General features: G+C 37.1%; 1 long non-coding RNA gene across 3 annotated transcripts; it reads right to left on the bottom strand.

Annotated features, from left to right (window-relative positions):
- Positions 1-2218: 2218 nt before the first annotated feature.
- On the bottom strand, positions 2219-18513 carry LOC126828416 (uncharacterized). 3 transcript variants are annotated; one of them, XR_007683035.2, is made up of 4 exons: positions 18108-18513; positions 6367-6470; positions 4677-4765; positions 2219-4044 (listed from the first exon to the last, which is right to left on the bottom strand). It is a non-coding gene; the product is annotated as an uncharacterized LOC126828416 (long non-coding RNA). The 3 variants fall into 3 exon arrangements; XR_007683037.2 differs by lacking the exon at positions 18108-18513 and adding an exon at positions 11463-11487; XR_007683036.1 differs by lacking the exon at positions 18108-18513 and adding an exon at positions 10249-10315.
- Between the last annotated feature and the right edge of the window lie 6858 nt (positions 18514-25371).

Here is a 25371-nt window from a genome sequence, read left to right as displayed (position 1 = left end):
TTCAGGCTGCTACCTCCGAGCGCTGGCGAATGATTTGGTGAAGAAACGGAGAAAGTTGGCTTACCCTGAATGAAAGAAGTTGGCCATTTCATAGAGAACGAGAGATTACAATAGGGATAATTCACCAACTTTGACTTATTATTTTGCATTGATTGAAGAGAGGCGATAGAGATTTTTTTTTTTTATATCAATAGAGTGTGTCGAGCTGTGCATAAAACCATTTCGACATTTTGACCTACCCCCGCATCATAGAAAATAGAGCTAATTTCCGCAGGTGTATATTTTCGGTTTTAGTCGCCATATGTTACGATTTTGCTGATCATTACTCCCAGAGAATAGATGCGACTTTATGGTCTTCACACTGGGGCACAAGAAGACCCCCACTAACATCACCAATCACAACCATTTCCACCCAAACCCTAGACTCGCTACAATAGGTGGCTGAAAAATTACCTGAAAACTGGAAAAATTGGCCAAAAATCACCCAGAGGCTGTTTCTCAATAACGGTGAAATTTTAAGATCGGTCCTCCTGGCTGTGAAGTAGTCTTGAGGAGTCCATAAAATCCCCCCCGAGATGAACTTGATCTGCCGACACCCACCTTCCCACCTTCTGCATGGTTTTCTCGTGGAATGACTCTTAATTTCGTAGTTTTATAGTATTTTCGGTAACAAAACTACTGAGAATTATCACATACAATCATAATATGTTAGTTGTGTGTGTGTTTCGGGAATTTATAAAACATGATTCATATTTTTAAAACATACATAAAGCATGGTACGGCCCGGAATGAAGTGAGACTGAGACCGAGAGACGGCATATGATTTGTGACGGTTTACGAATTGGTCTATTTAAGGCCGTAAATTATTGTCGATTTTTATACGCCCACATTGAAATGTGGTCGTATATTGTCGTCGCCCCCGTCCGTCCGTCCGTCCATCCATCCGGCGTCCACAATTGCTTGTGGACGCTCTAGAGGCTAAAGTTAATATCCGATTGACTTTAAATTTATATACAGTGTTTAAGGCCATGAAACGAAGAAGCTATTGATTTTCAGCGATTTCCGATAATTACTGCCAGAGTTATGGCCCTTGATCACTTCAAAAAATCTTGTGTGCCCTCTAACGGCCAAAGTTAATATCCAATTGACTTGAAATTTATACACGGTGTTTAAGGTCATGAGACAAAGAAGCCTATTGATTTTCAGCGATTTTTGATAATTACTGCCAGAGTTGACGTCAGATTGATACACAGAGTTTAAGAGCTTGAGACGAACAAGTATATTGATTTTCAATGAATTTTTGTGACTTGAACAGCTAAATCCATGATATTAAAAGTTTTGTATACTAAACGTTAGCATGGGGCAGAACTTTATAAAAACCAAACAAATTCTAATGGTTTTCTGATAATTACTTCAACAGTTGTTACTCTTAATCAGATTTTAGTGTATTATAAATGTTTCATTACCGAAAGAAGTAAAAATATGCGACAACAGTTGTTGACTGCCCGGACGATTTAGTTGCTCTGGGTGTATGTTTCGTTGCCTGGCAACCTATCTTTAAGAGGTTTTGTTAACTTTGAAACTATTCCACCAAATACTTGTTGTTTCCATTCTTAGATTTGAAATGTAATTTCCATACACCTTGTTTGGATAAGGCCTAGCTATTTTACTCAACATCAACATGACTTATTTTTTTCCCAAAGAAAAATTCCTTTTACTCTGTGGTGTATAAGCATAAACGCTTCAGAACTGAAAACTGTTGCCTGGTTGAACTAACCCTTACAATACCAATGAGGAGAGTTTCATACGTTGTAACAATGTCTGCACATAGTCAGACAGTCGTAGAGAGATAAAATAGATAAGTTTATTGCGTATTATTCCATTTCAATTTTGATATGCATCAGTTCGGGGCTTGGGGCCAGCTACACTGAAAAAAAACGTGTGTTGGAAACAACACAAAACTTGTGTTAAATGTTGACAACACAAAACTTGTGTTAAAATTTATCAAACAACACAAACTTGTGTGAAATTCTACACATTACTTGTGTTGAAATTTATGAAACTTGTTTGGTTTCATACAAATTTGTGTATAACCATTAACAAAAACTTGTGTTGTATTTTCCCCCAATTTATATCCAGTATAGCAACCTTTCCCATGCAGCACCTCTTCTTTTGCTCTGTTTAACCTGTAAGGTTTAATAAATGACGGAACAATAAATTTGTTTGTTAAATTATTATTTATTTAAAAATGATAGGAAAAAGTAAATTAATACTGTCAAATCAAAACTAATAGACATTTGGAATGTTAACAGAAAATTAATTCCAATACTAATGAAATGGGGTTTAACGTCCTACTGTTCTGCTCCGAACTGGGCTAATGAAGACGGGCATACGCCATACAGTGTGCTATGAGGGAAATTTTGCCCAGACAGCGGCACTACGGCCTACTCTTATATCGAATTCCAACTGCCAAGGGATCTTTTACGTGCACACCAATGTGTACACGGGACCTCGGTTTTTCGTCCCATCCGAACGACTAGACAGCTTTCCTTGTCAGCCCCTCCGTCCTGCATCACTGACAAGGGAGAACCACGCCGGAAAATCTGGATGAACTTTCTCGGCCAATGCAGGGATCGAACACCCGACCTCCAGGCTAGCGAGCTAGCGTCTTACCCACTTAGCCACGTGATCCCCCCCCCCCCAATACTAATGAAATTGTGTTATATAATGACATAATTATGCATCAAATTGAAATACTTTCAAAAACTGAAAGTGCATCAAAGTCATTTAACAAGTGATTTGTGAGGCATCTAGAAATAAGTAGCATACACAGAACTACTAACAAAAGAAAAATGCACTATTGCAGGAGTTATAAAAGGAGCGCCCATTGAATAATGAAAGCACCAAGATTACAGGTTATTGTAAAATAAACGAAATAAAAATATCAGAGAAAATGGCAAATAATAAATATGTACAAAATATTTATAAAAAAGTCATAAGCAAGGGGGAGCTACATTGGTTCAGTGAGTATAAGGCGTTGGCCGAGAAATTTCATCTGGATTTACCGGCATAGTTCCCCCATGTCAGTGGTGTAGGACATGGCAAGGGATGATATAGTTGTTCGCAAAGGACAATAAACCTAGGTCTCATAAACACCTTTGGTGTGTATTTTAAAGCAAGATAGAAATAGGGTTTAGTCTCCACTCGACACAAACTGGGTCAATTAGGGACTAACATAAGGTTCAATATTATTTCAATAATTCACTTGAGCATAGGGGTCTTTCGTAGTGGGAGAAAACCTGCGAGGTTTGACAGGTGCACCTACTCCTTGTCACGTACAAGCGGGGAATCAAAACCACCCCCAATTTGTTCACTTTAAAGAATTCACTTGAGCATAGGGGTCTTTCGTAGTGGGAGAAAACCTGCGAGGTTTGACAGGTGCACCTACTCCTTGTCACGTACAAGCGGGGAATCAAAACCACCCCCAATTTGTTCACTTTAAAGAAACCTTGACAATTTAAATATTTTACTCAATGCCAGATCTGATCCAATGTGCGCGTGTTAACCATTCCGCCACCCATCGCTTCCTGTGTTCATTTTAAAGAAACCTTTGAAATATTTGATAAAAGAGTAGGTTGTAGGGCAGAATTACCATAACAACACAGAAAGGTAGGATATTAAACCCTATTTCATTTGATAACCAAGAGAAAGTCACCTTAATGTAGGTCACGGGATTTTTGTAATTCTGCATATATTTGTTTTCTAGATCTATTAAATACTTTAGGATTTCCGACCAAATTCTAAGTGATTTATATGTCACTTTACTTTCTATATTATACATAAATTTCTGGAGAGAATTAAAATCTAATTGTGTTTGGGGAGGATATTTAACATTAAAAACAAATTAAAAAATAGTTAAAAAAATAGGTCAAATGCATTCTTTTCCAGAACTATAAAATAAATTAATGGTAAAATATTCAAAAGGTATGGTTGGGTTCTCTCGTTCTTATCATACATCAAATACACTTGCAAGGGTGTTCCAGCCTAAAAAATAAAAAAGTAGACAATAAGAACACTTTCTATGGTTCAGAATGTTTAAATAAACAATTTATTTTGCTACATCGAAAGAAATGGGGTTTACCGTCCACTCGACACAAACTAGGTCATTTCAGGACTAACATATTTTCCAATTAAATTTAGCAGTGGGAGAAAACCCACGAGATTCGCCAGGCGACCCTACTCCTCGTCACGTACAACCGTGGAATCGAAACCACGCCAGTGACAGACCGTATGATACAGCACCCACATGCTAACCATTCGGACATCCAACCCCCCTTGCCACATCGAGATTGAGTCTCTATTTTGTTTCAACTTTTGGTAACACTTATTGTGTCTTGTCCAGTTAAAGACCCAGGCAGATTATTATGCTCAAATCAAATGGGTCAGAAAAAAAAAGTAATGAGATTTGGGACTAGAGTCTAATAATAGGTCAACTATTTACTGTAAAAATAGACATATCACAACTTGAAGAAAATCAATGATGTGATTGTCAAAAAACAAGCATGCCAAGTACTTGAAATAGGAGAGCCCTAGGCATTGCCCCAAGAAGAATAACTAGAATACCAAGTGTATAGTACTAGTTACTAATTAAAAAAACAAATATGTATGGTACTTACATTTTGCCTGATTATCAAGCTCTGTGAGAAAAAGTTTCCATAATATGAATAGCCCTTTCCAACTGTCTTGATCTTTCCGATGTAGTTAACTGAGAGAAATAAAACAAGCTAACAGTGAGGCTGATGTCCCCCGCCAAAATACCAAAATAAATAGATGACACATTAATTTATCGCACATTTATTTTTTTTAAAGTATCAAGCAATCAAACTGATTATCAACTATACACTTAAGTTTCATCACTCTCTATCAAAGTTATCTTGTCCTAAAGCATCAACCAACAAGGCATTGACCTAATCAACACATACACCAAGTTTGAACATTCTAGCTCAATTAGGAAGAGAGTTATCGTGCCCCAAAGTATCAACCAATCAAATTGCTTATCTCTGCTTACCCTAAGCGGAAAATGCTCATCTAATCAAATTGCTTATCTCTGCTTACCCTAAGCGGAAAATGCTCATCTTCGAACTCCATCAAGGCATTGACCTAATCAACACATACACCAAGTTTGAACATTCTAGCTCAATTAGGAAGAGAGTTATCGTGCCCCAAAGTATCAACCAATCAAATTGCTTATCTCTGCTTACCCTAAGCGGAAAATGCTCATCTTCGAACTCCATTAAGGCGTTGACCTAATAAACACATACACCAAGTTTGAACATTCTAGCTCAATTAAAAGTTATCGTGTCCCAAAGCATCAACCAATCAAATTGCTTATCTCTGCTTACCCTAAGCGGAAAATGCTCATCTTCGAACTCCATCAAGGCATTGACCTAATCAACACATACACCAAGTTTGAACATTCTAGCCCAATTAGGAAGAGAGTTATCGTGTCCCAAAGCATCAACCAATCAAATTGCTTATCTCTGCTTACCCTAAGCGGAAAATGCTCATCTTCGAACTCCATCAAGGCATTGACCTAATAAACAATTAGGAAGAGAGTTATTGTGTCCCAAAAAGTGTGACGGACAGACAGACGGACAGACAGACAGACGGACGTACCCATTTTAATAGTCCCCTGCTTTCTTCGAAAGGCGGGGGACAAAAAAACATACTATGTATTAGTTGACTAAAATTGACCAGACAGTTAAAAAATGGAAGTTTTAATGTGCTGGTTTGCTTTGTCACAGATGAGACGAAATGAAATGAAATGGGGTGTAACGTCCTACTGTTCTGCTCCAACTGGGTTAATTAAGTGTGCTATGAGGGAATTTCTGCCGGGTACCTTGACCCTAAGGCCTACTCTTATATCGATTTCTGACAGGAGATCTTTTACATGCACGCCAATGTGTACACGGGACGTCATTTTTTTGTTCAATCCGAATGACTAGACAGCTGTCCTTGTCAGGCCCTCCGTCCTGAATTTTCTTAGCTAACAAGAGGAGCAAACCCGCGATCTTAAAATATGCAAGCCAGCGTCTTACCCACCCAGGCCACCGTGGCTCCCCACAGATGAGACAGTCATATTTACATGACTAATTAACCTTTATAGAGATACCTTACCATATATAAAGTGTGTGATATGATATTGAAACTAAAATATCTATCTAAACGGAATTATAGATTCCAAAATAATGAAATGAAATGGAGTTTTGTCTCATCAGCTCCAACCCAGCTATATTGTGCCAAACATTATGGTGAAATTCCAAAATACCATAAAAACAATCTTTTCTATTAGAATTGAACACTCACCCATCAAAAACACCTATCAGAAATCATAGATGCTGTAATCATCCTTTCTTCAGCTCTTTCTTCTCCCACTTTTTTTTTGACTGCTATGGCATCTAATAAATAAACTGAAAAAAATAAATACATGACATGTAATTACCCATATACAAACTGTGTGATATGAAATTTGATGGGGTTTAACGCCATACAGTGTGCTATTAGGGAAATTTTGTCCGGGCAGCGGCACTATCGCCTACTCTTATATCGAATTCCAACTGCCAAGGGATCTTTTACGTGCATTTCAATGCATACACGGGACCTCTTTTTTTGTCTCATCCGAAGGACTAGACAGCTGTCCTTGTCAGGCCCTCTGTCCTGCATCACTGACAAGGGGAAACCATGTTGGAAAATCATGATGAACTTTCTCGGCCAATGCAGCGATCGAACACCCGACCTCCAGGCTAGCGAGTCGGCATCTTAGCCGTGTGATATGAAACTGAAACTAAAATATCTACCCAAAACCATTTGAATCCCAAAGATCTTACCTAAGCTGTAAAAATTTGTTTTAATAACCCCTACTGGTCATGTGACTGGACTGTCACAGTAATTAGAAGAGAGCCATGAGGCTGAGTAAGGCGCTGGCTTGCTAGCCTGGAGGTTGCATGTTTGCTCCCAGTGTTGACCGATAAAACTCATTTGGATTTTAGGGCGTGGTTTCCGCTTGTCATAGGTGCAGGACGGAGGGCCTGTCTAGTCGTTCGATGGAACATAAAACCAGGGTCCCATGTACACATTGGCATGCACGTAATCGATCCCATGGTAGTTGGAATTTGTAGGCTGTAGCACCCATGTCACCGTTTGACTGCTAGTTTGTGATACCCTCACATTTTTGTTTTGTGCATTTCCCTTGTTGGTTTATAGGGAATCCAGTTTTTTTCTAGTAAAGCGGTGGACACACTAACCAATAAAATAAAACCAAGTACGAACAATCCAAACCATAAGACAGAATTCGAAGTCCTAAAAAAACGCTATAGGCAAAATAGTGTAATCAGCAAATGGACTACTCCTCGTGTACAAAATACACGACAAACAGTGGTAACAGGTGTCCGGAAGAGTAAGCTTACCCTGCCTGGCGCTACACCCGCCATAGCTGCATCCAAACTATTAGGCGAAATGTCGGTAAAATAGCGTGATTGGCCAATGAACTATCGGTATGCAAAATACACGCGATGAACTGTGTTAACGATGTAGTAGACATTATCAGGGAGATAGTAATAGTATACGTGTCAATTAAATATATCTAGACACGTTATATTTACCAATCAAATCAATATGACGGCCATAAAACAATTAAAGGTTTTAATAAGTTTAGTGTATCCTTGTAGTTGAAGCTTAATGACAAATGCCTCGATCTACTTAAATCAGAATAAAAGGAACAAGCTCTCGCGTAACGAATTAGCTGAGACACAAACACTCCATAAGCTGGTGATATTGGAATGTTACTACTAATAAATGGAAAGTTAACAATCGGAAAGTCAAAGTCATCACGTTTATCGTACAATTTAACACTCAGTTTATGGCAATTGTCAAAATCGAGACGCAGATCCAAGTAGGAAGCGTATTTGTCACTGTCAGTGGTGTTTTTAATTTCGAGCTCATCAGGATATATGAATTCTACATAATCACTAAATTTAGGATTTTTAAGTGATAAAACGTCATCGATATATCGATAAGTGAAATTAAAAAGTCTGACTGATCGTTTATTAGTTTTACGAGCGTCTGTAATGTAATCGGCTTCGTACGAATAGAGAAACAGATCAGCAAGCAAAGGTGCAAATGGGGATGCCAAACACTTGCTGATATATTTCCCCTCCAAAATCAACAAAGATGTTATCAATTAAAAAATCCAACATCTGAATTATCTTGATGACCGTGAATTTGTTTTTGGAATCACTGTGATTCTTAACGAAATATGTGGAATTGTAATTTACAACTAAATATTGATATCTAGCAGTACTTGATTTCGACGAAAAGACACTGTGAATAATGTCTTTCAACCGGGCTTTTAATTTACTATGGGGAATTTTAGTGTACAAAGTAGAAAAGTAAAACGTTTGAATAGATGAGACTGAAGCAAGGGATCTAGATTGCAAACCATCAAGTAATTCTTTGGAATTTTTCAATATCCACATTTGATTTATACCACTACGAGAGTATATTTTGTCACAGTATTTTTGAATACCCTCTTTAACAGCCGTTAGTATAGATTTCAATACTTTTGAAAGTGGTTTTGTGGAAAAACGGGATGAACCTGCTATAAAACGTTGCTTGTAGGGATTTTGATGTAGTTTAGGTATCAAATATAACAAGGGCAAATCTGTATAGGTATCTCCACACGGAGTACCAAATGAAATGAGTACAGATTTGTGATTGGATATAATTTCATCCTTACTAAGAGTAGATCGTTTATATGTAGCACTGTCGATTGGTTTCCCGAAATTAAGTTCTTTGAACAGACAGTCAAAATAATGTCGTTAACATATAAACACTATGTTATTGGACGCCTTGTCAGCCGGAACAATGACATACTTGTCATGCAAGGCATTGAGATTTTCAACAATGCTAACATCATTGAAAATAGACTTAGGCCTAGTGTCAACAGACAAACGTTGCATGTATATTCTTCGTTTAAGTAAACGACTGATAATAATAATAATAATATCTTTATTTTCAAAGGTGAAAAATTAGGCTTAGGGCCTGTTTACAATTTTGCCCTTTATAACAAAGAAATGAAAAAGACAGTAACAGAACAAGACACTCACACACAAAACATTCAAATATATATTGGTAAGCTAAATAGTTTAACTTCAAAACTAAAAGTAATATGATAGATAATATGTAGTAAGTAGTTGATATATTAAATATAGGCTACAGGTTAAGAAGAAGAAATAACATGCCTAGTGATATTTTTCTTAAATAAATGAAGATTTTTAATATTTTTAAGTGAATATGGGAGAGAATTCCAAAGCACTGTGCCTCTATATTGTAAACTACATTTAAATATTTCATTATTAGGTCTACAGATAGAAAGTCTATTAATGAGAGATGAATATGGAGTGGTGTTATAATGAAAAATAGACTTAGTCCAATCAAAGAGAGTATCCTAGATAACATCTTCCCTCTTGGCCGATGATCCAGTAGACGTGGTACAAGGGTTAATCAGCGAACTGGATGTATGAGATGTGTTGTTGACGTTTGGGAAAGTAGGACGAGGGGAAATGTGTAGGGAGTGAAGTGCTGTAAAGGGGTAGTTAGATGTATTATGAATGGTTAGAGTGGCTGTGGTGTTACGGTGAAATACTATGCCGCCACCGTAACACCACAGCTTTATGATTTGTTAGACAGGAGTGATGTAATGGGTGTCAACAACTGGGTATGCTGGTACCGTCGCAACGTAGCCGTGAAATTATTGTGGGGGGGAAGGGCGGAAACGGAAAAATATACAATGTTGACAGTATGTGCCACGCATGAGGCTGCGCAGACCGAGCGGCAGCTCGATAGGGAGTGTGTGGGAGGGTCACCCTCATAAAAAATTTTTTTTTTAAATTTCAGTTTTCTGTAAGCAGTGAAAACACTATTTTGGCATTGTTTGCGGGGTTAAACCTAAAAATCACATTAATACACCTATTGCACGATATTGTGAAACTAGCTGACGAAGACAGCTCGGGCGGCGATTGTTCGACTCGGGGCTGCTCTGTCAGTATCTAACAAACGCATTTAGTTCGCGTACAACTTTTAAAAACCGAATGTCAGTATGGTATTTCTCACATAATTGGTTATCGCAAAAACAGAGTAAACTGAAAGCGAGTAATCTCGACTCAAACCTATAGTCTATAGCCTACTTACCACAACACTCGTCACTAGGCTTCCTATATTATTGTTTGTGGACGGTTTACTACTCAGTGATAAGCCTGCGCCGCAAAAAGAGGTCTCGCCTTTTATTATTAGTATAATGACTTCCTCATGTGCGGCAGGTTAGTTTGCTTCTAAAAACACTGTTTTCCGTTCCAGAAAATACAAAAGTAATTTTCTACCAGATGACCATGGTTCTTTTCACCGAGACTAGATAATTTCTCTCGGTGTAAGGATATAGCTATGGATAAGTTCATACAAGGTCAATAAATCCGCGGTCACTTCGGGTCACACTGTTGAGAAAATAAACCGATGGGTTTGTTTAGTAGCAAATCGAGCGTGAATCAACTGAGTTTGTACTGAAAAATTTTTGAGTGATATGTATGAACTGTCTTCACACATTCGGTTTATAATTAGCGATACACAGGTACAGTAGCAAGTTTTGTACTTCACAGACTGTTTACCTCCGAACTACCTCCGCACGAAATCCCCGATTTGGGTACTTGTTAAAAGAAAAAGAAATAGTACCTGTGCGCATGCCAGTAAAAAAAACCTAAGAGTTCGCGCATAAAAATGCCCGAACGTACCAAGCGCCAGGTCATCTAGCGTAGTCCTCTACGACATCCATAATAAGTTTGAAATTTTGATCCTATGAAAATGGTTGCGCTTCCCGGTATTTGGGTCCTTTGGGCAAAATTTCACGTAGCTTATTATTCTGGACTATGTTCAAATCACCAGTGACCACATGTCCAGCTGGTGGGTAAAGGAAGGACGACGTAGAGCAAGAACATGGTAGAGGGTTATTATATAAGTCTTTTGCATTGATGTCAGATAATGCGTTTCTGTAATTAAATATTTTGGATGCAATGGGTTTAGTATAAGAAATCCTAGGAACATGTAGCTGGAGTTTTGACGGACAGACAGACTATCCGGCAGTCCAGGTCGTGGGTAAAGTTGTATAGACTAGTTGACTCCAATTAACAATACAACAGTTTATTTCAGGACAAAATACACTTCATACACATAACAAAAACACTGAAAAGATACAAAATGATTATTTACAAAAGTGAACTATTAAATACGGTACCTCTGTTATAATATAAGTACTATATTATTATGCATTAAAATGAAAAGACTATCTATTTACATTGAACCATTCTAACAAAGATTCAAGATATACAATGTGTAAATACATATTTCAAACATACCCTAAGACAGGTGCTTTTTTCCCAGGAAAATAAAGATGATTTATAAAGTTATACACTTTATAGTCAACACAATACGAAACACTATAAAACAAATAGATATCACAATTAAAAGACTTTACACATGAGGGAAAAATATATTTAATAAACATTTACTTATGAAATATAAGGTTATTTAATTTCTATATATATATTATTATTAACTTGCTAATATTTACTTTAATAGTTTGGAATTATTTATATAGTTTAAAATGTCTAGTCCAGTCAAACAAATACAAAACCTACCTTGAAATAAATGATTAATTTGTGCTGTAATTAAGAAGAGCTGTTTAAAGATGGGTAGAAAATAGAAGAGTGAAGTTAGTAACCAAAATCAACAAAGCAGGTTTCCAAGGGAATGAAATCTGCTCACTACCTTATAACAATAGCATTTTTAAACTTTAAACTAAAGTAAATATCACCACTGGAAAGAAAAGGCTAGCTGGATACTCAAGACAATAGAGACTGACTGAAATAGTTAAAGTGGCTATAACACCCTACTAAAATATTTAAAGGGGCTAAAACACCTTACTACACTATCCCCCCAGCACAAGGAGTGGCGTCCCGACACGAACATACTTAACCAGCCTATAATCCACTTTAAAAAAAAACAACACACACATATATATACATAATGAACCAACCCATAAAACCAAAATCATTATCCATAAACAAATCCAAGTCGTCATCAACTAAAAACTATTATAGCAACTACATTTATTTCTACTTTAACCGAACTAATAATGCAAAAATGGGACAATTATAAAAGTAGATATAATCAATGAAAATCAAACCCAAACAGTATTCCCTAAAACCCAAGCATCGGATTTCATCCATCCCGGTGGTTTTCGTTGACGTTTTCCAGGAACATGATCCTCTGACGAATTAGAATCAAGCTGTGAAAAAGAACTGTCTGACCCACTTGGACCAGAAGAAATATCCAGTGGTAAAATATCTGGAGCTTTATGTAAAGAACTATCAGTAGAACAGTGATCATCAGAAACCAAATTACTATCATTAATATTAACCCCAGACCCATTTGCATCAGAAGACTGAAAAACAACACTACCTGCATCAGAAAGAGGAATGACTTCCCTAATTACGTCACTCGCACTAACCTGGCTTAAAGATTCATCAGAAATACTGCACTCAGTTGACAAAGTAGTATCTTGTGACACTTTCGATCGGGGAGCTGGAATAGGATGCCCTGAAGAACAAATAGGTAAGAGAAGATTTCTGTGAAGGGTGCGTCTTTCGGAAGTGCCATCTTTTTGAACAATATACACTGGAATGTTGAAATCAGGCTGTGAAATTACAGTGTAACAAATATTCTCCCACTTATCAGCCAATTTATTTTTTCCTCGAATTTGCACGTTTCTTACCAAAACAATATCTCCAACATGAAGGTTAGCGCCTTTAACTTTAGTATCATAGTGAAACTTCTATCTATGTTGAGCCTTTTCTATGTTCTGTCTTGCAATTTCATTAACCAAATTGAATTTATCTTGTAGCTGAGAAGCAAATTGTGTATATGAAGAATTAGTATCAGAAGAAAAATTGTCACCAAGAATTATATCCACAGGAAGTTTCGGATCTCTGCCAAACATTAGATAAAAAGGAGAATAAGAAGTGGACTCGTGTTTTGTAGAGTTATATACATATACTAAAAATGAAACATAATCTTTCCAGCTAATCTTCTGATCTTCAGTGAGTGTACCAAGCATATTTAATAAAGTTCTATTAAAACGCTCACATAACCCATTACCCATGGGGTGATAAGGTGTTGTTCTAGATTTATTTATTCCCAAGATACTGCATACTTCTTTAATAATATTAGATTCAAAATTTCGACCCTGATCGGAATGAAGTCGTGCAGGAATGCCATATGGTAAGAAAAAATGTTGAATTAAGATTTTAGCGGTTGTTTTCGCGGTCTGGTTTCTTGTTGGTACTGCTACAGCAAATTTTGTGAAATGATCAGTTATGATTAAAATATTCTCAATACCACCTTTAGATGGTTCCAAAGAAAGAAAATCAGTACAAACAAGTTGTAATGGTTCCGAAGTTTGAATACTGACTAAAGGCGCTCTAATATTCTGCTGAGGAGACTTTCGGGGAATACATCTGTCGCAGGATCTGATATACTCCTCTACATACTTCGACATTGAAGGCCAGAAGAAGCGTGATTTGACCAAGTCCAACGTGCGATCACGACCCATGTGACCCATGTTGTCATGCAGTAATGATAATACATGTTGACGAAGAGAAACAGGTAAAACAATTTGAAACACGGTATCAGATGAAGGTGAAGGTAAGTATTTCCTATATAAAATATCATCTTTTAAAATTAAATTATCCCAGGAACGAAGTATAGCAGCTGTATCCTTATCGACACTATGAAAATCTGTAGGTTTACATCCATTTCTAACAGCTTGAATTATGTACTGAATTCCAATACAATCTTGTTGAGCCTTGAAAACTCTTGACTTATCCATTAAATTTGAATATTCCACAGGAAAACCAACAATAGAAGAAACAACACAATCTAGAACATTCTGACTAAAAGAAAAAGTTTCAATTTTACCAAGATCAACGTCAGTGAAATTAATTATAGCAGATACAACAGAATTATCAAGATTTGAAACAGGGAGTCTTGACAAAGCATCAGCTGCAACATTATGAATACCAGGTAAATATTCTAAAGAAAAATCATAAGCTGAAAGATCGGCTAACCATCTATGCCCAGTAGCATCCAATTTAGCTGAAGAAAGTACATATGTCAATGGGTTGTTGTCTGTCTTTACTATGAATTTGTTGCCATATAAATAATCGTGAAATTTCTTGGTCACTGCCCATTTTAATGCCAGGAATTCAAGTTTATGTGCTGGATAATGTCTTTCAGATTTAGATAATGTACGGCTAGCATAAGCAATAACACGTCTTCTTCCATCTTGAACTTGATACAAAATTGCACCTAAACCATGAGAACTGGCATCCGTGAAAAGTTCGAAAGGTAATGAAAAATCGGCATAAGCTAAAACTGGTGCTGAGGTTAAACATGAAATTAAAGTATCGAAAGCTTCCTGATGTTCTGGTAACCACTGAAAAGAATTAACAGATGATTTTGAATATTTCTTGGAAGTAGGCTCACCAACAAGTAAATCAGTTAATGGTTTAGCTATTTTTGAGTAATCTTTAATATATCTTCTAAAATACCCACAAAAACCTAAAAAGCTACGGATTTCAGAAACATTAGAAGGAATCGGCCAGTTTTTAAGTGTAGAAATTTTGTCAGGGTCAGCCTTTACACCCTCTTCTCTTCCTTTATTTTGCCTCATTTTGAATACGCGGATAGTATTTGGGACGGTTGTTCAAATGTACTAGCTAATAAATTAGAAAGCCTTCAACTTGATGCACTTAGGACTATTTGCGGGGCGGTTAAAGGAACCAGTCACGAATCACTGTACAGAGAAACTGGTTTTATTCCTTTGATGGAGAGACGGAAGCGTCACAAATTGCATCTTATGTACAAAGTCTTCAATAATATTGTTCCTAAATACCTTTTAAAACTTTTTGAAAAATCTCCAACATTACCATATTCATTAAGGAACCATAATGATTTTACGGAATTTAAATCCCGAACACATCTCTTTTCTAATACATTTATACCGTCCCCCATCAGGGAATGGAACCAGTTAGACACCTCGGTTCATAGAACAACATCACTATCTGGCTTTAAACAAAAACTTTCCAAAAATGACACAAACATTCCGATATATTATTTTTTTGGTTCGCGAAAAAACGAAATTATTCATTCAAAATTCAGAATCCGATGTAGCGATCTTAAAGGCCACTTGTTTTTGAGACATATATCAGATGAACCAGCTTGTACTTGTGGTCATCCATTTGAAGATATTGAACATTTTCTTTTCATATGTACAAACCACTCAGATGCACGCCGCAGAACGATAAACACTTTGCCTCTCGAATACAGAAATAGCAATCATTTGTTATTTGGATCAAATAATCTTTTCGTTGCTGAAAATATTACCATTTTTAAGACCTTACATGAGTATTTTAACCTTTTTCAACGATTCTAAAAATTATTATTTTCAATTCTCATTAAAATTCCCTAATTTAATAGATATTATACTACAAGTTTTCCATTTTTATATAATATAATTACATGTACTGTAAATATCTTGTATATATGTAAATACTTTATTATTGTAAATTATACTGTATACAGGGAGAGGGTTTTCACATAGGCTCTGCCTGTTACCCAATCCTATTCATGTTGTTTGAATAAAATATGTTTATACAAAAAAAAATTCCCTCTGGAACATCTCTGCCCCCCCACCCCCAGTGGCGGCGCTAGCCGTCGGTGATTGGAGGGGCAAAGTCCAAGGTTAAGGGGACAAAGGCACGAGCTTCAACTAGGGTAGGGGGCCTCTACCAGAAAATTTTGAAAGACAGGTTGCCCCCCCCCCCCCGGCGACGCCACTCCCCCCACCCCACCCTTTAGAACCCTGAACGTTACGAGGTACTTCAAGAAACAATGTGAAATAAATATACATTTTTTACAGTGCATTATTTTACTGGTCAATTATAATACAGAGTTAGATAGTAGAATGTGTCCATCGGCCCATTCCTAGCGTGTCGTAGAAGACGACTCTTGGGGAGAGGTCGGGTGGCCGATAGGCTACGCCTTGGTCTGCCATCAATGGTGTTGAGGGTTCGAGTCCCATTCTCTGCTATCTTATTGACAAGGTGTGGGAGCAGCCTATCCGATCACTTAGGGGTACTCCCAGAACATAAGCAGATTATCGGCGATAACACGTAGATTGACATGATTTACGGTGTCGACGTGCTATTAACAACATAAACTCATTCATTTATTTAGGTCAATACTGCCAGTTTATGAAGAGAAGACATGTTTTTGTTTTTTATCAGAGCTGAGTATAAACGCAATACTCTTTCGACTCCCTCTGTTAATTCTACGGAAGCGTAATAGGGCCATTAATTTATTCTTTTCTAAATTTTAAAGCCTGTATTTCAATAACTTGAAAATTCTGGGTAGTAAAAGGCCATACGAGAAAGATAATACGCCCACACAGCAGCCTTGACACAAATATAGGCTACCAGAAATGTAACGGATAAAGGCCTGGACCAAATATACATCACGGGTGGTTATAACTTCGTTAATACGTGGGGGGGGGGGCAGACGTCCTACGGGGCCAAATGTCCAGGGTGAGAAGATCCTGGGGTAGATGTCCTAAGGAGGGTGAAAGTCCCGGGGGTAGATGTCCTAACGGTGGGGGGGGGGGAGATGTCCTTGGGGTGGAAATGTCCAGGAGGGAAAGTTCGAGGGTAAATGTCCTAGGGGACAGATGTTCTAGTGGGGAAATGTCCAGGGGGTGAAAGCCCAGAGGCAGATGTCCTGCGGCAGGGGGGGCGGGGTCTGGGGGAAGGGGTTTGACCAAGAACCATTACAACAGTTCGTACAGATAGATGACCAATGCTGAAAACTGTTGTGTTGTATATATGGAGCTAAAATCACCCAACATGTAATCGATATTAGGTATTGTTGTATGAGGCGGCTTACTTTGTACTATTCAATCGTCGTAAAAGGTAACTTTAACTGATAGCTCAGATAAAAAATAAAAGTCATTTTACGTATAAATTTCTCCCGTTTAAATTGTTTAGCAGAAAATAGTGAGTCGTTTTGACACGTATGTCAAAATCTCTTTTATCTACTTTGAGTTAAATAAATGGAAACAGGACATTTCCCCCGGGTTAGGTTTAGGGATAGGGGTTGATACCTGATCTAGAACCATTATAGCACAGGGTTAGGGTTAGATACATGTATTACGCGTTGAAACTAGGGTACATGATCCCTGTTTTGTATGTACAGGCTGATGGTTAGGGTTAGGCAAATGTCGAGAGGATGTCCGGTGGGGGAGGGGGACCTAGACCCAAAATAAGTAATCGAGTGACCTTATGAACGTGGCACTTAGATACAATGTTAAAGTAAAGGAACTTATTGTCGGGTGTTTCCAGACACAATTTTTACAAAGCTGGGACATGCATAGAAATATATATATATATATTATATATGTTTGCATATTTCTATGGGTACAGCAGTCTAGGCTATATTTGTTTGAAAACGTGTAACATAGTTTGGGATAGTTGCACGGGGCAAAGGTAGGGTTTGTATTGGCTTTTCACACAAAATTAAACAATTTTATCCTCTAAAAATATCTGGGACCTTCCCTCAAGCTACAAAAATTACACATAGACACCAAATCAGAACAAATTGCGTTATTTTAAATAAAAGGCATAACTTTTATTACATGTAATTAAAATATCTAGCATGGGACTTCCGTAGATAACAAACCTTAATCTCTCAACCCTCCGTGTTTCGAGTTAAGAATTGAGGCCATGACCTATAATATTATAACTATAGACTATAACGTTGCAGCTCCGGGAGCGATTCACACCCGGCATTTTAAAACAAAATTGACAATAGTTTTAATCAAAACAACGATTGATTATTGTTATTTATAATATTTCTACAACACCCAACTACAATTAAGCATATAATCCTACCTGAAACGGGTAAAATCGTCGTATTTAAAATCGAGGCGTTAAGCCGTTACTAAGACCGCCATCTTTATAAACAGCATATAGACCGTATAATATGTCATTTTGAAGGCGGGGCTAAATTAGGCTTTTATAACAGCCAATCAAAAAGGCAATTTTGGACCTGATAATAAATTGCAGACCTCAGGATATGGTAAAAAGGGCGTGTACTAAATGAGTTTGCCATGTCAAACTGAAGGCTGCCAATCGTAGCTAAAAACAAACACATCAGTATATCTCAACGTTTTTAGCTACGTTCTCGTAGCTACCTTGAAGGTAGTCTTATTTAGCATGTATTTAAGGAACCATTCAATTCGCCAGTTATTATTAGATCTGTGAAGTTTTTTGTGTCTCCTGAAAAGTAGCAAAATTCGAGATACGAGATTTTGGAAGCGCAGCGTGGTATTGCTTCTACCGGAAATCACTTGTGGGAGGTTTATTTCGCGCATGCGATGTACAACATAATTCATCGTCCAATGACAGCTGCTGCAGGGTCAGTTTATACGATCAATGACCGCACTACACGTAAAACAAAAATCTACAAGATCTACGTCATTGCACTCTACCATAGAACTATAATGTGTATTTAGTTCCATGATTCTACGCATACGTTGAAGACTAGGAGGTTCTGGGTGACCGAGACTAAACAAATCATTGCTAGTTAGTACTTTCGTTTTACCACCAATGGTTTACGTGTCTGAAGGTAAATTGAATTATTACACGTGATGTCTGAATCTATTTGTAACCAAAACCAGAATATCTGAACATTTTATAATTACTAGACTCAGAAGATTACATGTATATGAATTTAAAAATGGAAAGAAGTTTGTGTATGTATAGACTACAGAATGTACGGTACTAAACCAAATTTATTTTTTTTGAGCATTTTTGCTTTGAATTTTGAAACCTGTCAGATTGTCCAAATATCGACCTCCCTAATCTGCATGACGAATGACAAGCGAATGACGAATAACAAGGAATTTCTAAGCAATAACAGCTCCCTTTAGGCCAATAATATAATTCAACTACAGCATTGAGTTTAATGTCATTACGTATTTGACTCATTCTCACATAACCAAGACAATCGATGTCTCTTAAACACAGGGCTTTCCTGATAACAGTATACACGTTTTAAAGTGTTTGTTTTATTTATTTGTTACATATACCCATCAAGTATAAAATAAAACTAGAACTGCGACGCAGTAATGACGGGTTTCACCGGTGCCCCGTTACCCTTGAACATATGTCACTTCCGGTACCGATGAAACTATTAAACAGGTTTCCATGTAAGCATTTCACACATCAAATAAAATGTACGCAGAATCAACCAAATCCGGAAATATCAATTCATTGTATACATTTGTTACATGTAAGTGATCCTGACAAAATTACATTACTTCCGGTGATAATGAAAATTCTAAATTAGTTTTATGAAAATCATAAATTTGGCATAAGGCAGCACATGGTGAAAATTTTTATGTAAATCGAATAATAATTGCCACTTCTATAGAACAAAAACCTTGAAAAGTGACCTGTAGAAAATCGTCTATTTCTCTGCAACAGTACAAGTTAGAAACCATTTGTTGGTATCTGTATGATCGTGTGGGTTTAATCTATTTGTTGATTGGAATCAAATATCATAATTTTAAAAACAATACAAATCAGACTCATTTGAATAAAATATCTGTTTTGAAGGCTAAAAATAGTTTTTGCCAAAATGACGTTACTTCCGGTGACAGAAAAAGTGTTAAATTACTTGTATGAAATCGTAAATGGCATTAGGTATCACACACTGGAAATTTGATGAGAATCGAATAATAATTGACACTTTTATGGACCAAAAACCTTGAAAATTGACCTGTTGAAAATCGTCTATTTCTCCGCAACTAAACAAGTTAGAAACCATTTTGTGATATCTATATGATCGTATGGGTTCATTCTATTAGTTGATTGGAATCAAATATCAAAATTTTAAACAAATAACAAATACGACTCGTTTGAATAAATTACTGGTTTGAAGGCTATAAATACATTTTTTGCCCAAATTACGTCATTTCCGGTGACATTGAAAATGTTAAATTAGTTTGACCTAGTTAAAATTGACATTACCCTTCAAATGGTGTCACTTTTATGAAAATCGAATAATAATTGACACTTTTACAGGCAAACTAGCGTAAAAAGGGACTCATGCAAAATTGCCCATTTCTCGGCAACTGCTTATATTACAAACTAATTTTCACATACATTCTCTTCGTATGGATTATTACTACTAGTTTATGAAAGTTGCGAAAAAATATATTAAAATATGAAAAGCCTGAATGGGTTGTAAATAGCTCATTTTTTCACCCTTTTTCACCTTTAAATCGAAATTACCCGAAAACGAAATCGAAATTAAAATAAGTGAGTCAGATGTTTTCTGCGCCTTTACAGGGCACACCCTTTCAGTCATACCAGATTTGAAAAAAATAATATTTGCTTTCAAAAAGTGGTACCGAACTCTCAAAATTGTAGTTTTTGCTAAATTTACGTCACTTCCGTGGCCGAAAGGCAATTTTACCAGTAACAAATAAATGACATTTTGGACCACGGAGCATATGAACTTTGTTTTATACAAATCGAACAATAAAGAATTAATCCAGGACTGAAAAACTGAATTAGCCAATGGGGGCCAAGGAAAAATACGGTGCAAAAAATATTGCCATTTTTGGTCAAATCAGATGACTCTTTAACCCTAAGTAAAATACCACATAAAAATATTCATTAATAAAAAAGTTTTTTGTAAAAATTTAAATTTTCAAAATTTGGCGCCTAATATCTCCTAAGATTCGTCGAAAATAAAAAATCCAAAGAACTGTAGCTATGTGCCTTGTCTCGGGCTATGTCAAAATGTATCAAATATTACAATCCAACAATTATTGATAACATTACGGCAAAATATCGAAAAACGACAACTTCGGTTATTTCGCATTGTCGCAGAACGTTGGAAATAGCTTTAAAATTTAAGTCAAACCCACTTTCCCAGTAAAACCGAAGACGTCGAATCGACCCGACAAGTAGTTTCTGAGATATGCTCAAATGGAAAAATAATAATAATAATAAGAACTAGATCTGCATAGCAGATATCAAAGCTTTCATATAAACTGCAAAAGGGGTTATTAGAATCTATGAATCAATAACCACTTTGACGGAAGATATTCTCTCGGCTAAAAAATCTTTTTTGTCTCAGCTACGAGAGCCGACCGTGTTGATAAGAAGCTGCTTATTTGACATTGACACATAACTGAAGGTGAATAGGCCTACCCGTCCAGTTAATACAATGGGCAATCTCACATCGGTCAACTAAAGGGAGGCACATACTAGTCGCCTCCTACTTCCCCAAGACATTTAGTCCAAACCTTGACTCTCATACATATAAACCATTTGGTACTACATGTACATGTATTTCGTACTTATATCATATTAAACCCCTCGGCCGCCATGTTGAATCACACAGTATATCCTAACATCTTTATGAAATCAATGACAAATCTAAACTTGGACACTCCAACCATTTTTATTTTTTACATCATTCAGTTTTTTTAAAATAAGTAATTCTATCACAAATTATAGTGAAGACTGGACCACTAAACTAGTTACCGATCAGTTTTTCTTTGTGTTAATGCGTTCTACATTTTCAAAGCAATGATTTTTATAATGTGCGAGCCGCCATGACACCTTTATTTCAATGGGAATTGGTTTATTATATGTGCAGTGCAGTTTTAGGTCAGTTTATGTGTAAATTAAGGGAGCTATACATAGGCCAGTAACCTTTTTGTAGTCATTTGACTAAAAAAAACTTGCGGAAAGGAACTCCGTAGGACAAGCCACTACTGTGGCAGGAGTAAGGCGGAAGACATCAGTAGTGGAACCATTTCTAAGTTAATCCCGAAGTGCGTTGCTATTGTAAGAATATATAAAATGGGGTTTACGGTCCCGCTTTTTTGCTGTAGTTTGAGTAATGAGTTAGAGCGTATATTTTGTAGTCAAAAAATCATTGCAAATAGAAGACCTCATCCCCACCACCACCACCCTGTAATACACTAGCTAGCTTGTGTATTTCCATATTCCATTTCCGAGAGATAGATAGAGAACACGCGAAATATAAAGTGATTTTTCTTACAATCAGGGACCATAATTCATGAAGTTACGATTCGATATGCGCAAATATCGAAAGGAACCATATCTTTGGGTTATAAACATGCATGTCAAGTTTCATCAAAATCTTTCACTGTGAAAAACCGGGGCTAAGTCATCTGAAATCAAACAAATTTTACAATGTAGGTAGTGAAAACAAAATGTTATGTTAAGCGTTGTTCGAGGGTGGGGTAGTTGCATAAAATTCCAAATGCAAAGGGTTATTTTTCGTGCACGCCAATATGCACACAGGATTTCGATTTTTCGTCCTACCCAAAAAACTGCACGCAAAGTTAGTTGTCGGGCCTTCGGTCAAGAACCACGGACAAAGGGAGAGAACGGGGACCTCTGTTTTGCATACTATCCAAGCGACTAGGCACTAATCCTTGTACCATGGACGAGGGGATGGGCTTTTTTCGTCCCATCGAAACGACTAGACACAGATCCTTGCTAGGCCTTCCATACTTCACCACTGCCAACGGGGAACCACTTTGACCTCGGGTTTTCGTACCATCCGAACGACTAGACTCTAATCCTTGCAAGGCCTTCCGTTCTGCACAAATGAGCCACGCTGGCCTCGTTTTGTCGTAACATACAAACAACTAGACAATGTATCATAATTTAGTCATGTTCGCGTAGGTGGGTTGGCAGCAGAATTGATATGTATTTGATAGTGATACGAGGAGGAGGGGGGGGGGAGCGGGGTGTACACAAATCACACAAATCAGAGCTTTGTAATACACGCATATACTTGATATACTAAATACACAAATGGCTGAATTTCGAGACATTTCTGGCACTCTAATAACACATAATGAGAACACTGCATTAATTTCTATATATCAATAAAATATGCCTCAGACCCATTGTATCATATATGATACACTAAATTTCGACATTGATTTTCAGAAAAAAATATTGTTTATGTTTAAATTTGAATTAGACTAGTAACAAAATATATTTTCTGGCAACAAATAGCATATAAATAAAAATAGATTTACCTTCTGATTATTTTTTTTAAATGAAATCATTCCAGGGCTTTTATTGACATTTCAGAAAATGTAGAGTTGGTCCCATGCACTTGAGGCCAGGGTCCTTGAAGTTGTACAGCAGCACCCGGTGACCGATATTTATTTAACGGGGAATAAGTGATAATTCATATTATAACAGTAAATAATTAAAATATCCCGTAGGGATTATAATAATATGTATATCATGTAGGTGTGCATATCTGATATGCTGGGTATTAAAGGGTTAAAATTGTGACCTCTGTAAATAGGCCCGTTCCTTGCATTTAGTTTTACAGTTAGGAGTGCTAAAATTGAGAGAGCGAAATGGGGTTGATCGACCACTCGACACAAACTAGGTCATTTTGGGACTAACGTATGGTTCAATTTTATTTCAATAATCTTCTTGCGCGTAGGGGTCTAGCAGTGGGAGGAAACCGGGTGATCCTGAAAAAAACACACAGGTTGGACGGGCGACCTACTCCTTGTCACGTACGGAAAGATGCCCCAGCAGTCAAAATAGGCGATTTCGGTTTCTAGTGTCGAAACATCGTTGCGGTCATTTTAACAAATTGTCTTTTAAAGATAATGTGTATAGTACTAATAACTATCACATACGGAAGAGGCGATAACATCTCTTTGCTTTTGCAATTTCAAAATTAATTAAAACCAATATTAAATTCCGAAAATCGTTTTTTTGCTAAAACTCTTTTTTTGTAATGTCATCAAAATGGGGGTAAAGCACAGAGTCCGGGGTGGTAATGGGCGTATTGTGTCCAAATTTCATGGTTTTCGGACAATCGGTGCCAGTGTCACGGCGAAATTCCACTTTTTTCCCCTCATGGAAGCCGTAAATTGACAAGAACAAACGACTTAAACGAATGCAGGTATCACCTTGAAATTTTCAGGGTACCTAGGTACCAACGTGAAAAGTTGCTCGCCGGAATTTAGTACTCATGGTACCGTTGGTTCCTGTGTAGCGCATGCGCGAAATCAAAACCAGCTAAACTCGAAAACAACCTTGTCGGCACGGAAAACATCAAAGGAGAAATTTGAATTTTTGAAATATTCAAATACCAAACATTCGACCATGATCCAGGCTATCCTGAAATGTAATAATTTTGGTAATAGGAGACACATTCTCGAAGTCACTACCAATTGTGTATGTTTTCAAGCCCATTAATGTGGGTTTTTCACTATTTTTGTCCCCCGCCTTTCGAAGAAAGCAGGGGACTATTAAAATGGGTTCGTCCGTCTGTCTGTCCGTCTGTCTGTCCGTCACACTTTTTGGGACACAATAACTCTCTTCCTAATTGAGCTAGAATGTTCAAACTTGGTGTATGTGTTTATTAGGTCAATGCCTTGATGGAGTTCGAAGATGAGCATTTTCCGCTTAGGGTAAGCAGAGATAAGCAATTTGATTGGTTGATGCTTTGGGACACGATAACTCTCTTCCTAATTGGGCTAGAATGTTCAAACTTGGTGTATGTGTTGATTAGGTCAATGCCTTGATGGAGTTCGAAGATGAGCATTTTCCGCTTAGGGTAAGCAGAGATAAGCAATTTGATTGGTTGATGCTTTGGGACACGATAACTTTTAATTGAGCTAGAATGTTCAAACTTGGTGTATGTGTTTATTAGGTCAATGCCTTGATGGAGTTCGAAGATGAGCATTTTCCGCTTAGGGTAAGCAGAGATAAGCAATTTGATTGGTTGATACTTTGGGGCACGATAACTCTCTTCCTAATTGAGCTAGAATGTTCAAACTTGGTGTATGTGTTGATTAGGTCAATGCCTTGATGGAGTTCGAAGATGAGCATTTTCCGCTTAGGGTAAGCAGAGATAAGCAATTTGATTGGTTGATGCTTTGGGACACGATAACTTTAGTTCTAATTAAGTGAGATTGATGAAACTTGGTGTATAGTTTCATTACAGTAATACCTTGACTAAGTTTGATAATGAGCATTTTCTGCTCAGGGTAAGCAGAGCGATACGCAATTTGATTGGTCGAGACTTTGGAAAACAATAACTCTCCTACTTTGATTGTCCCCC

Source organism: Patella vulgata, chromosome 7 (genome assembly GCF_932274485.2).
Source record: "Patella vulgata chromosome 7, xgPatVulg1.2, whole genome shotgun sequence".
Classification (NCBI taxonomy): domain Eukaryota; kingdom Metazoa; phylum Mollusca; class Gastropoda; family Patellidae; genus Patella; species Patella vulgata.
The sequence above is the reverse complement of the archived record's forward strand: the minus strand, read 5'-3'. Positions and strand labels throughout refer to the sequence as shown.